This window comes from Salmo salar, chromosome 17 (assembly GCF_965601325.2).
Source record: "Salmo salar chromosome 17, fSalSal1, whole genome shotgun sequence".
NCBI classification, from domain to species: Eukaryota; Metazoa; Chordata; class Actinopteri; order Salmoniformes; family Salmonidae; genus Salmo; species Salmo salar.
This window is the reverse complement of record NC_138307.1, coordinates 46,349,233-46,363,717: the sequence shown is the minus strand read 5'-3', so window position 1 is coordinate 46,363,717 and position 14,485 is coordinate 46,349,233.

The following is a 14,485-nucleotide window of genomic DNA, read 5'->3' as shown; positions in this document are numbered from 1 at the left end:
CACTCTCAATCACAGCCGGTTGTGATACTGCCAGGATTCAAACCAGGGTTTCTGTAGTGACACCTCAAACATTGAGATGCAGTGCCTTAGACCGCTGCGCATAGGTCAAATTCGTTTTTGAATTTCACTTAACCTTTTCATGCGTGAGTTAAAAAATAGCTACGGTCCCTCCAGCATGGGTTGTTTTAATACGCGTGATGTCAGAATACATTCACTGTTTCAAAATGGGATTGTTTTGCAACACGACAGTTAACCCACGCTGCCCTAAAACTAAAGGCATGCTGCCTGCTAATTATCTATAGGCTATGTTTCAATTAGTCAATTTCAAATTATTTTCAACAGTTTACAATTTACGTTTGTCATTACAGCCTGACAAACTTCTCTCTTCGATGAGATTAGTAAGCACTTCCCCAGTGTTTCTCCAGGTCAAGTATGCAGACATTTGCGCATCTCCAGTCAGAACAGAACTTGCACTAACTTTATCCCCCTGGCTCATTTTCCGTCTGGTCCCCGCGTTGCCTTCACTGTTGTTTCCCTTACTAATACTAACTTTGAACATGTGTGCATTCCTATTGAAGTAAATGCCTTATTTAGTTATCATAATAGTTTTTGTACATCGTGTTATGTCATGTATACTGTAGCACACTGTACTGTACAGTGGGGGAAAAAAGTATTTGATCCCCTGCTGATTTTGTACGTTTGCCCACTGACAAAGAAATGATCAGTCTATAATTTTAAACAGTGAGAGACAGAATAACAACAAAAAAATCCAGAAAAACGCATGTCAAAAATGTTAAAAAATGATTTGCATTTTAATGAGGGAAATAAGTATTTGACCCCCTCTCAATCAGAAAGATTTCTGGCTTCCAGGTGTCTTTTATACAGGTAACGAGCTGAGATTAGGAGCACACTCTTAAAGGGAGTGCTCCTAACCGCGGCTTGTTACCTGTAAAAAAAAGACACCTGTCCACAGAAGCAATCAATCAATCAGATTCCAAACTCTCCACCATGGCCAAGACCAAAGAGCTCTCCAAGGATGTCAGAGACAAGATTGTAGACCTACACAAGGCTGGAATGGGCTACAAGACCATCGCCAAGCAGCTTGGTGAGAAGGTGACAACATTTGGTGCTATTATTCGAAAATGGAAGAAACACAAAAGAACTGTCAATATCCCTCGGCCTGGGGCTCCATGCAAGATCTCACCTCGTGTGGTTGCAATGATCATGAGAACGGTGAGGAATCAGCCCAGAACTACACGGGAGGATCTTGTCAATGACCTCAAGGCAGCTGGGACCATAGTCACCAAGAAAACAATTGGTAACACACTACGCCATGAAGGACTGAAATCCTGCAGCGCCCGCAAGGTCCCCCTGCTCAAGAATACATATACATGCCCGTCTAAAGTTTGCCAATGAACATCTGAATGATTCAGAGGACAACTGGTGAAAGTGTTGTGGTCAGATGAGACCAAAATGGAGCTCTTTGGCATCAACTCAACTCGCCGTGTTTGGAGGAGGAGGAATGCTGCCTATGACCCCAAGAATATCATCTCCACCGTCAAACATTATGCTTTGGGGGTGTTTTTCTGCTAAGGGGACAGGACAACTTCACCGCATCATTTGACGGGGCCATGTACTGTCAAATCTTCATGAGAACCTCCTTCCCTCAGCCAGCACATTGAAAATGGGTCGTGGATGGGTATTCCAGCATGACAATGACCCAAAACACACGGCCAAGGCAACAAAGGAGTGGCTCAAGAAGAAGCACATTAAGCTCCTGGAGTGGCCTAGCCAGTCTCCAGACCTTAATCCCATAGAAAATCTGTGGAGGGAGCTGAAGGTTCGAGTTGCCAAACGTCAGCCTCGAAACCTTAATGACTTGGAGAAGATCTGCAAAGAGGAGTGGGACAAAATCCCTCGTGAGATGTGTGCAAACCTGGTGGCCAACTACAAGAAACGCCTGACCTCTGTGATTGCCAACAAGGGTTTTGCCACCAAGTACTAAGTCATGTTTTGCAGAGGGGTCAAATACTTAATTCTCTCATTAAAATGCAAATCATTTTATAACATTTTTGACATGCGTTTTTCTGGATTTTTTGTTGTTATTCTGTCTCTCACTGTTCAAATAAACCTACCATTAAAATTATAGACTGATCATTTCTTTGTTAGTGGGCAAATGTACCAGATCAGCAGGGGATCAAATACTTTTTTCCCCCACTGTATGGAGCATAATGTACTCTGTTTGTATTCCTTTATTACCGTGGACATGCGAGGTACTAATTTCATAACCTTTATGATGTTATACTCAATTGTTCTTATGTAGCTAACTATATTCTTCGATTAGCCCTGTAAAACAATGCTGATGGCGTCAAAGACTTATTAGCTTGTGTTGTATCTTTTGAAGCTGCCCTGGCCTTATGACCATGGCCTGTGTGTTTTCATTTGGCCTCTATAGCATAGCTCTGCTCTGCTTTTCCCCTTTGTGGAGCTTATTTGGTACTGTTTCTTATATCATTCATATTTGTGATTTTGTCAATGCAACTTACTTCCGGCGACAGACCTGAGGTGCGTGTTATCAGTCTGGCGCCACCTATGCCAGCCCCACGCATCAGGCCTCCAGTGCGCCTGCCCAGTCCGGGGTGTCACGCACCTCAGGGCGAGTGCGAGGAGCGGGCACAGGACGTACCAGGCTTGATAGAATCACTGGAGGCCGGGTACGTGAGGCAGGCACAGGGTATACTGGGCCGTGGAGGCGCACTGGAGGTCTGGAGCTTATGGCTGGCACAACCCATCTTTGCTGGATGCTCAACCCAGCTCAACAGCTGCAAGGTTCGGGCACAGATCGCACCAGCCAGTGAGTGCGCACAGGCAACACAGTGCGCATCACCGCATAACACGGTGCTTGCCCCGTCACTCGCTCCCCATGGTAAGCATGGGGAGTTGGCTCAGGTCTCCACCCTGACTCTGCCAAACTCCCCGTGTGCCCCCCCCCCCCCCCATTTTTTTGGGGGGTGCCTCTCGGGCTTCCGTCGTTGGGCTAGCTCCTCATAGCATCGCCGTTCTGCTTGTGCAGTCTCCACCTGCTTCCATGGCAGGGTCTTGTCCCCTGCCATTACCTCCTCCCAGGTCCAGGACGTCCTCCATACTCTCTTCTCCCGAGCCCAGGATCCCTGCTCCTCCTGGGCACGCTGCTTGGTCCTGTTGTGGTTGGTGATTCTGTCACGACTGTCGTAGCGAGGGGACCAAAGTGCAGCGTGTGTGTAGTTCCACATTTTATTTACTCTGCAATACATACATCAAAATAACTGAATAGACAAAAACAACAAACCGTGACACAGAGGAGAACTGTAACGGTTGTCGTCGGGAATAGAGGACCAAAACACAGCAGGAATGTGGATGCTCATCTTGATATTTATTTTAAAACAAAGTGAACACCAAAATAACAAAAGAAGAACTCACGAACAACAAAACATGTCAGGCACACTCAGCAAAACAAGAAACAATCTCCCACCATACAAAACAAACATCCCTCTGCCACGTCCTGACCAAAATCCTAAACAACTACTCCCTCTGCTGGTCAGGACGTGGCAGTACCCCCCCCCCCAAAGGTGCAGACCCCGGATGCACCTCATAATTTTTTTATTTTTAAAAACAACAACAAAAAATCCCCCTAAACTAAAGGGAGGGAAGGGAGGGTGGCTGCCGTCACCGACGGCACTTGTGCTACACCCCCCCCTCCCCAACCCACCTATACAGGAGGTGGTACTGGCTCCGGCCTACTGTCCTCCAGAAGGCAGACAGACTTGATCAGTTTCGGGCCGTAGGCAGACTCCCCTCGTTCCGGATCATAGGCAGACCTCTTCCGTTCCACACTGTAGGCAGACTCATTTGAAACACAGTTACTCATATTCAGTTCCGGATCGTCAATAGACTTACTCAGTTTCGGGTTGCTGATAGACTCCCTTGGTTCCGGGTCATAGGCAGACTCACCCGGTTCCGGGTCGCAGGCAGACCCCTTCGGTTCCGGGTCGCAGGTAGATTCTCTCGGTCCCGGGTCGCAGGCCGACCCCCTCGGTTCCGGGTCACAGGCAGACCCCTTTGGTTCCGGGTCACAGGCAGACCCCCTCGGTTCCGGGTCGCAGGCAGACCGCCTCGGTTCCGGGTCGCAGGCAGACTCCCTCGGTTTCGGGTCGCAGGCAGACTCCCTCGGTTCCGGGTCGCAGGCAGACTCCCTCAGTTCCGGATCACAGACGGTCTCCCTCGGTTCCGGACTAGACACTGTTGCCGGATACTCTGGACTGCACACTGTTGCCGGATACTCTGGACTGCACACTGTTGCCGGATACTCTGGACTGCACACTGTTGCCGGATACTCTGGACTGCACACTGTTGCCGGATACTCTGGACTGCACACTGTTGCTGAACTCTCGAGGCTGGGCTGACGCACTGGAAGCCTGATGCGTGGTACTGGTACTGGATGTGCCAGTCTGGGGACACGCACCTCAGGGCTAGTGCGGGGAGCGGGAACAGGCCGAGTCGGACTGGGTTGATGCACTGGAAGCCTGATGCGTGGTGCTGGTACTGGAGGTATCAGCCTGGGAACACGCACCTCAGGGCTAGTGCGGGGAGCGGGAACAGGCCGAGTCAGACTGGGTTGACACACTGGAAGCCTGATGTGTGGTGCTGGTACTGGAGGTATCAGCCTGGGAACACGCACCTCAGGGCTAGTGCGGGGAGCGGGAACAGGCCGAGTCGGACTGGGTTGACGCACTGGAAGCCTGATGCGTGGTGCTGGTACTGGAGGTATCAGCCTGGGAACACGCACCTCATGGCTAGTGCGGGGAGCAGGAACAGGATGTACCGGACTGGGCTGACGCGCTGGAAGCCAGGTGCGTGGTGCTGGTACTGGACGTGCCAGACTAGGGGTTCGCACTTCAGGGCTAGTGCGGGGAGCGGGAACAGGACGAGTTGGACTGGGCTGACTAACTGGAGGCCTGGTGCGTGGTGCTGGTACTATCTTCACCAGACAGCTAGCACGCACCTCAGGACTAGTATAATTCGCTAACTCAGGTGATATCATTAGGACACGCTCTGTAGGGCGAATGTCATGCCTAATACACCAACACAGTAGCTCTCTCATCCTTTTCTCCTCCAATTTTCCCATCAACTCTTTTATAGTCTCTGTTTCTCTCACTTCCAATTTTACCCCGACTAGCTCTGGTTCCATCCTCGGCTCCGCCGATCTGTCCGTGCCCCCCCCCCAAAAAATGTCTTAGGGCTGCCTCTCCGGTCTCCTCGCCGTCGTGTACCCCGGTAGCGTTCCCGGTCCTCACCAGACTTCCTCCATGGGCCCTCTCCGACCAGAATCTGCTCCCACGTCCATTTCTCCCGCCAGTCCATATCGAATTCCCCTTGCTCCTTGCTCCGCTGCTTGGTCCATTTGTGGTGGGAGATTCTGTACCGGTTGTCGTCGGGAATAGAGGACCAAAACGCAGCAGGAATGTGGATGCTCATCTTGATATTTATTTTAAAACAAAGTGAACACCAAAATAACAAAAGAAGAACTCACAAACAACAAAACAGTCTTGTCAGGCACACTCAGCAAAACAAGAAACAATCTCCCACCATACAAAACAAACATCCCTCTGCCACGTCCTGACCAAAATACTAAACAACTACTCCCTCTGCTGGTCAGGACGTGACAAGAACAAACACTACTCAAAAATAATCACCCACAAAACCCAGGAAGTAAAACCCCTACTTAAATATGATCTCTAATTAGAGACAACGAGGACCAGCTGCCTCCAATTGGAGATCATCCCAAACAAGCCAACATAGAAATACAAAAGCTAGAACCTAAGAACATAGAAATAGAAAAACACAAAACACCCCCTGTCACGCCCTGACCTACTCTTCCATAGAAAATAACATCTTACTATGGTCAGGACGTGACAGCTTTTCCATGATACTATGCCTTTAGTGGTGGGGGGTGGGAATCCAGTTGTTGGAATACCTATGGGGGAGAGGGAGAGAGAGTGGGGAGGATCAGGGAGTGGAGAGGATGATGAGGCAGTGGGTAGGTTGGTGAGATATTGTCTATAATTGCATAATGGCCCTGTATGTGATTTGTATGTGAACTGTATGTGAACTGTATGTGAATTACAAGAAACCTTGTTCAGTAATCATCTCACCTGTTAGCTGGTGGTGAACTGTGTGGCCTTTGAGGACAGCAGTGTCGATCAGATCGAAAAAAAATCTTCTTATACCAGTTGGTAGTTTTCCGAGCGCATTCCACAAAGCTGTTTATCATGTCTGCCTTATCCACTGCCCCCATTTTGAGGTTATAATTAAGCACACAGTCTGGTTTGATCTTTCTCTTTCCCGTCAGGTGGTCCACCTTCCCTGTGACCAACATGGTTGCTGAATAGACAGTGGTGAGGACATGGACGTCTCATTTGTCATGCCACTTTGCTGCCAACTGTTGACCTTCTCCTTGAACTCCACCTCCCCCTCTGCATCTTCCTGCTTCCGAATGCTGGCCTCCCCTTCCTGTTCGACCAGACGGTGCCACAGGCCCCTGTACGGTTGGAGAGCAGAGTCTGAAAGAGTGTGGGACTAGGGCTGTTGCGGTGACCATATTACCACCACACCGGCAGACATGACTCATGACCGCAGCAAAATTCCACGTGACCATTGAGTTACGATAATATCCTCTTATGCTGTCTGGACATGCTTTGGTAGTACCCAACTCACTAACGACCATCAGGACCAGATGGCTTGGTACTCAGGGCTCTGTTGTCCCTCTAACCACTCTGACATCAATGCAAATGCATTGAAAATCACATGAAACACTTATCATTAAAACAGTATCTGCTTTTAAAACTCACCTCCCTGTGATGATCAATTTGACGAAAGAAGTTCAACATACAGCAAGTTGAAACTGAGTGTAAAACATGGTCGTTGTGGATGTTGTTTCAAAGATTAACCCAACAAAATGGACAGTGCTTTCTAAGGTGATGATTAATTCAAAAACACCCATACGCATAGTAGAGTTTATGAATAAACATACGTTTATGAGCCCAAGCTGTTATACAATACATAGCCTTACTCATGGCAGAAAAACATAAAACAAAACTGATTTAAGATGTTTTTCGTACATAATTGGTCTAGCCTATACTCCAAAATTATTAAACAAATTTGAGTAATCGTCTTTGAGTGTGAACTGTATTATTATGCGTACTGGGTGGACTGGTTACCTTATGCTATCCTCCAACATTTCTATCCATGAGTCTGGGAGAGAACATATGCGATACTAGGCGATGCTGTTGGTTCATTGATTGTGGCTTACAGTTAGCCTACAATTATAGTGAATTAGTATATGATTTTGAATAGCCTAGTAATAGAGATTTTTTTACATATATATATATAATTCATTGGGTGACACATTACCTTTAGCTATACAGAATATCTCACCACCACGTGTTTCCATCTCCTTCTCTCTTTCCTTCATTCCATTCTCAAGCACACAGAGGGGCTGTCAACAGTTTAGTGAAATATGTTTCATTGCGAAAACATGTTACTTATTGATGTTCCCAAACAGATTTCACGTGGTTTCCCAAATTAAGCACTGCGTAGCTGCATGTTGGAGAGCCCATGGAATACAGAGCTATTGATGAATATCACTGTTGCACAGCGAGAGCATTCTCCTCAAACAGTTGTTGATGCCTGGAGGGAAATACGTATTCTTATATTTATTTCTCAGCAGCTCATATTAAACACATGCTCCGCTATAAAACAGAAGTAGCGTATCACTGAAAAATGGACCAGCGAGAAAGCACACAGCCTCCATTCACTAGTCAAGTGCATACAGATGACATGTATTTTTCTCCCCTGGCCCTGTTCCTGCCCATTTAATTTTTTACATGTTTAAATGTCACCTTTATTTAACTAGGCAAGTCAGTTAAGAACAAATTCTTATTTACAGTGACAGCCTACCGGGGAACATTGGGTTAACTGTCTTGTTCAGGGGCAGAATAACAGATTTTTACCTTGTCAGCTCAGGGAGTCAATCCAGCAACCTTTCGGTTACTGGCCCAACGCTCTAACCACTAGGCTACCTGCCGCCCCATGGGCCATTCTAAATTGAAACTAACTTTTTTAAATGTAGATGTTTCAAAGGTGCGCGTCAGCGGTTTGTATGCAGTTTGTATGCGTGGAGGCCTGGAGATGCTAAATGTGTTTATGTTAATTAATGGTACATTACCGTGAGACCCACAGTCTTTTTCATGGCAATAACTGGCTGACAAAATGTCCTGACCACCACAGCACTATGTAGGACTGCTGTACCAATTGTCCACATACAAAGTGTGGCCCTTCCCGAGATGAGGAGCCAGCATGGTCATCATCACGGACACGGACACCTCAAGCCCGACATAATGTTGGATGCCAGTGGAAAACCCTGTGTATACTATAAAGTCCTGAACAAAAACTGTTCCATTTGGAGGGAAGATATTGACGAAATGCCAGCCTAACCTTCCATAACATCAGAGACTCGTCAATGCATACGTCATTGTATGGCACAAAGACCCAACCAAATGCTGATGTCAGGCTTGTGTAAGGGGTCATTTACGTTGGAAGTAGCTTTGTTGACGAAATGCAGGCATCACAGCAGAACTAGGAAGTGGTCTTGGGAAAAGAGGGTGGCAAAGAAGGGAGTTGCAAACAGGATCCATGCTCCAGTATTCCCTTAGGGAGTTATTCTTTACTTTTCCCACGAGAAGGACTGTCACCAGGAAGGTATGCATTTTACTAATTGTGGTTGTCACCCATTTAGCAAGTTTCCCCCTCACTCCTGCCTCTCTCTTCTCCTGCAGCTTTAAGCCGTAGCAATTGGTCTCCTCCACTATGTCTCCCACCTACTCCTCTGTCAGAAACAGCTTGAAGCACTCTACCTCAGAGGGAGATGGCAAGGGGCTTTGCACTCCAGACTCCAGCAGGGCCAGAAGGATCGGAATGGCTGGCTGGTTTCCAGCTACCACAGACCTCCAGTACTTCTTCCACTGTCGGTCGGCCTCCATCACCACCAGCATCTTCAGAGGGACCTGAGTCTTCATCGGTGGGCAAGGGGTCCGCAGATTCCGGGTTCTCAATGGCCACAAGGTTGAGGAGCAGCTCCTCACTGTCACAGTCAGAATCTGATTCCTGACTTTCATACTCAGACTCATTGCCAGAATTTACAAACATCTCCAGAATTTCCGAATTTTTGTGAGTTGTCTCGTTTTGAAAGACATTGCTAATGCTACAGCTTATCCCAGTAGCTAAATACATAAACAACAAAACTAATTGGCTCCAAGTGAGTGTCAGAGGTTACGTGATTGACTGCCGGCATCAGTATATAAAGTAATTATTTATTTATATACTGTTTTATCCACGCTTTCAAGTACAAGTGACATATCATGCATTCCGATTGTTGCATAGATTGTAATGGACACGCATGATGTGAAAAATACTTTTTACAAGATTGTACTGATTATGATGAGCTAATGCTTAGCTAATTGCCAGCTATGTGCAGAGCCATGTTTGTGACATCATACAATGCATTCTGGGTGTCACGTAAACGTCTGTCAGACAAAAGATGTTATAACAGAATGAGGTGAAGGGATGGTTCACTCGTCTTTCGCATTAACTTCTGGAAGTGAATGATGGTAGATGACACACCCCCCTTCAACATGCAACATGCAATGTTTGTGTGCATCTCTTGTTATCTTTGGTTAATGTGAAAAAACAAACATGGCGGTGCGCACAAACTACCCACCGCCGGATTACTTTAGACATTTAGAAAGTGTTTTCCTTGATTATTTTGAACACTGGTGAGCTCACCCGCGATGTGATGAATTGTAAGGGACTGTACATCATTTCTAATGAGGGATACATGGAGAAAATCGGATCTCTCTGAAATTAAAATAGATGGCTCTCCCTTCAGTAAAATATATGTTTACCCGACCTTCCCTGAATACTTGAAAAAACATCCCCTATTCCTAAAATAATAATTTAAGCATAAAGCGATTAGCAGATAAAATAGCAGATACCATCTACCCTCACTAATAGGACGGAACAGAGCCGTAGATATGCAGTTCTAGAAACTGTTCTTCATTTTTTGGTATTACATGGGAAGGTAGCCATAAGGTTGTGGATTAGCAGACCACAGCTGACAAGTGCAAAAAGATAGATTCATGCAGTGCTTTTATTATAATGGCTATCATCTTTTTTGCGGTCCGAGACTAAATAGCCTTTTTTAAATGCATTTCGATGTTGTCCACAAGATAGAAGCAGTGTGTGTCCAAAGTTTCAGACCGATCCTGGGAAGAATTACTTCACTACACATTATTTTGTATCAAGTCTGCCAGGAGTTTTCCCTAATGTGCCCGAATTGGTCAATTTATACATTTTCAAGTGCATAACAATAGAGAACATACAAAAAAGCTATGTTAATACAAAATGTACGTTTACACACTCCCAATAATGTCATACATGATGGATCATTATCATCCCTACCGAAAATACACTAACCTTCACACATCTAGTTGGCTGTTGTTTACAATGTCATTCTAGTCACATTATCGCATATTGAGCAAACACTGTCCCGGTTTAGGAACACAAATACCATAGAGGTTAAACTAAACTTAACCTTAAACACTTTGAAATTTGACGTTTGACTAACATGGTTGAACGTCTAATTCTGATGTGAGACTGTGAGAGCTTGTTGATCCCAGCAGTGAAAAAACTTGGAAGGAAGCACATTTTCTTACAAATTTTACTTTGCCCTGTGCTTCTCTGAGCATGCTCTTTGTATAGCCTAGGCCTATAACCTATAGTATAGGCCAGCCTTTCTCAATTTTTTTGTGCCAGGAACACCCTGTTTTCAACAGCCAGTCTGTTGCGATATTTTGATTTTGTTGCAGCAAGAGAGGAGAAGCTGCTCGCACATAAGTAGGTCGAATGAAAGGGGATTAAAGTCTTCACTGCCATCTCCCAGAGTTGCGGGTATTCTCCGCTGCTGAACAGCCAGAATGTGGACAAGTGCATGTCATTAAAATGAGCGAGCAAGCCTTGGTCACAGAACAGCTCCAATAGTTTATCATCAAGAACCGGTGACAAGCTGTGAGTATCTTCAGTGCTGGTGAACGGATTACGCATCCACTGCTTTCCCGGGTGTGGATCAGATTGTGAGGGGAAGTAATCCTCGAATTTCAGCAGAGTATTGCTTAGATGTGATCCCATGAATTTATGCATTTTTGATTCATGTCTACATCACCCACGTCAGCCAGAGTTGAGAATAGGGGGAACATATCAAAAATGCCTCTATCCACTCGGTAACTCCAGATGCCCAGATTTTTCCTGAAATCTGCAATTTTATAGTCTGCTTGGAAAATGTCACTTGCACGTTCCTCATGGATAGGTTGAGCTGCAGTCTCATCAGTAGGCCTACAGATCCCCATACAATGGTCCCATCGTAATCCATGTCCTGTTATGTATTACTTCAGAATATTTCACCTGCAGTTGTATTCTAAGGCAACTCTTTGCATCAAATAAATTCTTCATATATGTAGCGAATATATACAAGAAGCAGGCATTTAAGGTGTCAGTCATCTCATCTAATCGCAAACCAATTTGATGCGTTGGCTCTGTCTGAAACCTGCAAGTGATTCAATATCATCAGCCATATCCTGAATTCTACATGTGACAGTGTCATTGGAAAGTGGGATTTCTCTGATCTTCGTAGCAGCAGTTGGGCCTAAAACCTCTTGACAAGCATCCAAGACTGAGGGTATGACCAGCTTTTAAACTATAGTGAGAGGAGCCAGGCACTTGGAAATGTTATGAGAGAGTAAGTGTTTTTTATTTATCTGTTATTTTACCAAGTAAGTTGACTGAGAACACATTCTTATTTACAGCAACAACCTGGGGAATAGTTACAGGGGGATGAATGAGCCAATTGCAAACCAGGGATTATTAGGTGACCATGATGGTTTGAGGGCTAGATTGGGAATTTAGCCAGGACACCAGGGTTAACACTCCTACTCTTACAATAAGTTCCATGGGATCTTTAATGACCACAGAGAGTCAGGAAACCCATTTAACATCCCATCCAAAAGACAGCACCCTACACAGTGGTATATTTTTTTTAGACCAGAGGAAAGAGTGTCTTCTACTTGCCCTCCAAAACCACTTCCAGCAGCATCTGGTCTCCCATCCAGGGACTGACCAAGACCAACCCTGCTTAGCTTCAGAAGCAAGCCAGCAGTGGTATGCAGGGTGGTATGCTGCTGGCTAAGTATAAAGCTTTCACTAAACTCTTGTTGTCTGTGAAATTATTGTGCAACATTTTTGGGAGGTTCGTCATCTCTTTTTTGTTAAACAAATTGTCAAGTTTATCCTTGAGATGTGGATACTTTGTTTCGAAATGTCTATGCATTTTCGATGGCTTCATAGCATCATTGCTGAGGCGAATCTGACATATCCCATGGACTAGTTTTGGCGGGCAGCTGTTATTTGAAACAAATCTAGGGAGAGAGAGAGAGCGTGAAGGCTGCACAACATGGCTAGCTTGTGTGTGTGTGTGTATGTGTGTGTGTGTGTGTGTGTGTGTGTGTGTGTGTGTGGTGTAGCTATACCTATTCATGGCAACACAAATTATTTACTGAGGCATGCATAGTTCAGCGCATTGCACAAGTAGGCCAACGGCAAGTATTTATTTGAATCAAATATGCCGCACACAAAAAAAAACATTTTTAACCTCTTGGGGCTAGGTGGGACGCTAGCGTGCCACCCGTGGTGCACTCCATCAACAGCAGGTGCATTTCAAGAGCGGCAAATTTGAATCCAAATAAATGTCAAAATTCAAATTTTTCAAAAATACAACTATGTTACACCATTTGAAAGATAAACATCTCCTTAATCTAACCACGTTTTACGATTTCAAAAAGGTTTTACGGCGAAAGCATAAATTTAGAGTATGTTAGGACAGTACATTTACAAGAGTTGTGTGTAATGTTTTGTCAAGTCAAAGACAGGGTCAACAAAACCATAAAACCAGCTAAAATGATACACTAACCTTTTACAATCTCCATCAGATGACACTCCTAGGACATTATGTTAGACAATGCATGCATTTTTAGTTCTATCAAGTTGATATTTATATCCAAAAACAGCGTTTTACTATGGCATTGATGTTGAGGAAATCGTTTCCCTCCAATAACCGGCAGTCAAGTCAGCGTCACAAATTAAATAATTAAAATTAGAAAACATTGGTAAAATATTATATTGTCATTTAAAGAATTATAGATTTACATCTTTTGAACGCAATCAACTTGCCAGATTTAAAAATAACCTTACTGGGAAATCACACTTTGCAATAATCTGAGCACTGTGCCCAGAAAAATACGCGTTGCGATACAGACTAGACGTCATGTTGGGGAGATCTAAAATCGAAAATACTATGTAAATAATCCATTACCTTTGATTCTCTTCATCAGATGTCACTTCCAGGTATCACAGGTCCATAACGAATGTAGTTTTGTTCAAAAAAGCTCATCATTTATGTCCAAAAATCTCCGTCTCGTTAGCACATGATGTAAGCCAGCCGGACTTCTCGTCATGAACGAGGGGAAAAAATATATTTCCGTTCGTTCAAACATGTCAAACGTTGTATAGCATAAATCATTAGGGCCTTTTTTAACCAGAACATGAATAATATTCAAGGTGGACGAATGCATAGTCTTTTATAACGTATTGGAACGAGGGTACCCAACATGAAGTAGCGCGCCAGGTGTCTAATGGGACATCACCGTTCCATGGCTCTTGTTCGGTCAGATCTCCCTCCAGAAGACTCAAAACACTTTGTAAAGGCTGGTGACATCTAGTGGAAGCAATAGGAAGTGCCAAAATATTCCTAAACCCCTGTGTTTTTCAATGGGATAGGTTTAAAGTCAATACAACACATCAGGTATCCACTTCCTGTCAGAAAATGTCTCAGGGTTTTGCCTGCCAAATGAGTTCTGTTATACTCACAGACACCATTCAAACAGTTTTGGAAACTTTAGAGTGTTTTCTATCCATATATAATAAGTATATGCATATTCTAGTTACTGGGTAGGATTAGTAACCAGATTAAATCGGGTACATTTTTTTTATCCAGACGTGCAAATGCTGCCCCCTAGACCCAACAGGTTAAGAGAAATATACCGTAGACCAAGCATTCCTCCATGGACTGGTGGCGGTTCACAGATCAGGGTTTGAGAAAAGCTAGTACAGGCTATGAATCATTTTATTGAGACCACACTAGGCGCACTTGATATTGCGCGCCCAGCAGAGAGCAATGGATGAGGGGCATCATCGGGCACACATGAGATACTATAAGCAGCTAATTCTCAAACCCTGAGCAATATGACATTTAATTGATTACAAATTACATGACCCTCCTCTG